The sequence below is a fragment of the Berghia stephanieae genome, chromosome 11 (genome assembly GCF_034508935.2).
Source record: "Berghia stephanieae isolate SIO BIC M18660-M18661 chromosome 11, UCSD_Bste_1.3, whole genome shotgun sequence".
In the NCBI taxonomy this organism is placed as follows: Eukaryota; Metazoa; Mollusca; class Gastropoda; order Nudibranchia; family Aeolidiidae; genus Berghia; species Berghia stephanieae.
In genome coordinates, this window is record NC_088370.1 from 26,913,166 (window position 1) to 26,917,354 (window position 4,189).

General features: G+C 39.6%; 1 protein-coding gene across 1 annotated transcript in view; it reads left to right on the forward strand.

Moving 5' to 3' along the window:
* The first annotated feature begins 2,225 nt into the window (after nt 1-2,225).
* The window catches only part of LOC144956991 (uncharacterized), a 19,092-nt gene continuing 17,128 nt past the window's right edge, over nt 2,226-4,189 (forward strand). Inside the window, exon 1 of the mRNA XM_078887889.1 lies at nt 2,226-2,356. The gene's annotated coding sequence lies outside the window, so the exon portion shown is untranslated. The remainder of the gene's footprint in view (nt 2,357-4,189) is intronic.

Genomic DNA, 4,189 nt, shown 5'->3' on the forward strand with positions numbered 1-4,189 from the left:
CACGCCCTGTATAGATAGAAGTTGACGTCACTCGGGTCTTTGTTATTGTTTTTAGCCATCCGCGTTTTTGAGTAATACTCACTAAACTGTATTAACCAGACTATAAACGATCATGGTTACACAAAGTTTTGTGTGTTGGTCCGTTATACTTCCGGATGGCAATGCTGTGAGCTCCTGAGCCAAGCGCATACTATCTATAGGACAATAATCTAACAACAGGGAAGAAAATTGCGATGTCACTAATATACTGGTTCCTATTTCATTGGAAGTGTAAAAACACTCTTCCGGAGGACTGGATACATGCCTTGTGTAAATGATCTTCTGGTTTCAGAGTGATGGCGGCTACGTGGTCTTTCTCACCGGCCAGCCGGAGTTGTCGTACCAATAAGGTCGCAGGTTCAAACCCCATCACCGCCGCGAAAAAACTTTTATTCTCTATTGTCGTCTGGCACTTTTCTACTCACTTCATCTCTTGTGGTATGACACTCGCTTTGGGATCGGAAGGTCCTGGGTTCGAGCCTCGCTCGGCGCATAGATGAGTCCTTGGAAAAGTCTCTTTACTCACATTATCTCACGGTACTCAGGAGTAAAATGAGTACATGGCCTATCAGGCGTCATGTCCCGTCCTACATGTTAAGTGTTGCTGTTGGCCATGGACCCCTTGTAAAGCGCTTTTAGCACGTTAGTGGAGATGGCGCTATATAAGAAAAGCTAAAAATTATTTTTTTCTAGTCTAAATATAATATGCTGGCCGCCAATGGAAGATCATCCATCCTCTCTCTTTTACGACTCGTGATGCTAACTATGAATCTGCCCATACATCCTGCTTCTGAAATAGTTGTCACCTTTATAAATGTAACCTATTCATTATTAGTACTCCGGATGAATGGTTACATGCACACTCCCAAGGATTTAGGAACCAGAAGAGTAGATGTGTGATGTCACGACTTTCTTCCCTATTGAGTGATAGTATGCGTGGTCGGTCAAAGGCTCACTAGTTTTGGATAGTAACTAAGACACTGGGCCGCTCTACTAATATTAAATTTGTATAAGTCTGGAAAGCACGTATTTCAAATCTTGGCCAGAAAAATCTTTCTTAAAATATCGACCCTCCTCTTGCTAAAAATTCTCAAACATGGGACTTCCGAGAAGATCAATGAAGTGTAGAAGTAATAGTAACAGTATTTAGTAGTAGTAATAGTAGTAGTGGTAGTAGTAGTAGTAGTAGTAGTAGTAGTAGTAGTAGTAGTAGTAGTAGTAGTAGTGTATAGTAGTAGTAGTAGTAGTAGTAGTAGTAGTAGTAGTAGTAGTAGTAGTAGTAGTAGTAGTAGTAGAAGTAGTAGTAGTAGTGGTGGTGGTGGTAGTGATGGTGGTGCTGGTAGTAGTAATAGTAGTAGTCGTAGTAGTAGTAGTAGTAGTAGTAGTAGTAGTAGTAGTAGTAGTAGTAGTAGTAGTAGTAGTAGTAGTAGTAGTAGTAGAAGTAGTAGTAGTAGTAGTAGTAGTAGTAGTAGTAGTAGTAATAGTAATAGTAGTAGTAGTAGTAGTAGTAGTAGTAGTAGTAATAGGAGTAGTAGTAGTAGTAGTAGTAGTAGTAGTAGTAGTAGTAGTAGTAGTAGTAGTAGTAAGTAGTAGTAGTAGTAGTAGTAGTAGTATAGTAGTAGAAGAAGAAGAAGAAGAAGAAGAAGAAGAAGAAGAAGTAGTAGTAGTAGAAGGGGTAGAAGTAAAAGTAGTAGTAATAGTAGTGGAAGTAGTAAATTTGAATGTGGAGGGTGATGATTCCTCGTTATTATTTTCATAAGTTGGCACTCCAATATGCGAATAGCATCAGAATGATCGATCACAAGTTGTTTTGATGCTCACGATGCCAAGAAATCCTCGTTACCCTGGTTATGACTCATCACAAGAAGGCGGTCGGGGGAAGCCACCGCATTTTCAATGCGTGAGTCACGCCACCCTTGTTATTGAGATCGACGGAATCCCCTGGTAAACAAGTTATCAATTCGTCTTTTATAACAGCAGTTGGAGGTGGGCGGAGCAGGCGGTGTTGGAACTGAATTGTATTTTTTTTGCAGGTCACCCCGTTCTTTTCGTTTTCGTTGGGGAGGCAGGTGGGGGGTTGGGAGGGGTCGGGGGAGGGGTCGGGGTAGGTCGTCTAGTACTAAATAGGACGGTTTGCGTTGGCGGATAGGGTTTTTTCGGGTTTTAACAGCGGTTTTGTGTTTCATTTCACGTTGGTTTCATCACAGATGGCTGTTTTCAGATGGGGGACTAATAACTGTTCATACCTATAGTGGTGGGGGTTGGAGTTTTTATCATTTATTATTTACAATGTGATATTCGAGGCGCCGCTTTCAATGTAAGTAAAACGATAGAATAATAGGCTCTAGTTTGGTTGTTTTAAGTTTTTACTTTTTTGAAAAAAAAACAATAGTAGTAGTAGTAGTAGTAGTAGTAGTAGTAGTAGTAGTAGTAGTAGTAGTAGTATTAGTAGTAGTAGAAGTAGTCGTAGTAGTAGTATTAGTAGTAGTAGAAGTAGTCGTAGTAGTAGTAGTAGTAGTAGTAGTAGTAGTAGTAGTAGTAGTAGTAGTAGTAGTAGTAGTAGTAGTAAGTAGTGTAGTAGTAGTAAGTAGTAGTAGTAGTAGTAGTAGTAGTAGTAGTAGTAGTAGTAGTAAGTAGTCGTAGTAGTAGTAGTAGTAGTAGTAGTAGTAGTAGTAGTAGTAGTAGTAGTAGTAGTAGTAGTAGTATAGTAGTAGTAGTAGTAGTAGTAGTAGTAGTAGTAGTAGTAGTAGTAGTAGTAGTAGTAGTAGTAGTAGTAGTAGTAGTAGTAAGTAACTGTTCGTTATGGTCGCATTGATATTTTATATTCTCCATCGTCATCTTTTGTATTAAAAATTGAGCTTTTATACAGCGCAATGTCCACTAAACTTGCTCAAAGCGCCTTACATGGAGTCCTTGGTCAACGGCAACATTTAACAGTTAACAGTAAGGATGGAACATGACGCTTATTAGGCGAAATTACAACTTGTTTTCGAACAGAGACAACGCTGTTAACGGCAGTTACTTATTTTACATCCGAATAAGGCGAGAGAATGTGAATATAGAGGCTTTTCCAGGGACTCAACTATGTGCCGAGCGAGGCTCGAACCTAGGACCTGCCGATCCAAAAGCGAGTGTCACACCACAAGACCACATAGCGCACTTAATGGATAATACACGGGCAACTCTCAGCTAAACAGATACAGACAGTTCTCACAAACTCATTCACTTTTGTGTAATATAATCTGTTTCGGAAAAAAAATGCGATAAATATTTACTCGTCATTTTGGCTATAAAGGAAGAAGGAAAAAAAAGAGAAAGAAATAAACAAAAAAAAAAAAAACAAAAAAAACCCCAAAAAAACAAACAAAAACAAACAAACAAACAAATTAAATAACAACAACAACAACATCAACAAAACCCTCTATTAATCCACTTCATCTATCTACTTATATATCAATCCATCCATCCATCAATCTATTTAACCATCCACACATCCATCCATTCACTTCATCTATTCATGCTTCCATCCATCAATCCATCCATCCATCAATCCATCCATCCATCAATCCATCCATCCATCAATCCATCCATCCATCTCATCTATCCATCTATCGGTCCTTCCGTCCATTACCAATCTATAAAACTATCCACACATCATCCATCCATCCATCGACCAATATATTTATCCTATTCATCTATCCATCAACCAATCTATCCAACCATCTATCCATCTATCGGTCCTTCCATCCATCAATCTATTTAACCATCCACACATCCATCCATTCACTCCATCTATTCATGCTTCCATCCATCCATAAATCCATCCAACCATCTATCAAACTTTTAAACCATCCATCCATCTATTTCACTTATCCATCCATCCACCCACCCACCCACCCATCCATCCATCCACCCACCATCATTCCACCCACCAATCTCCCACACGCTCAATATGGACATTTTCTCCACTCCTCCCCCCCCCCCCCCCCCCTCTCCACCTCATTCTCCTTTGTCACTTTCATTTACACTCTTGTTGTGGGCTCTTTGCAGGTGACAAGCAAACATTGCGAAATAAACGGCTTAACTAAGCAAACCCCAAGTTCGTTGTTAATGTCACTATTCAGACATGCCAACTTTTTCGAAAAATTCA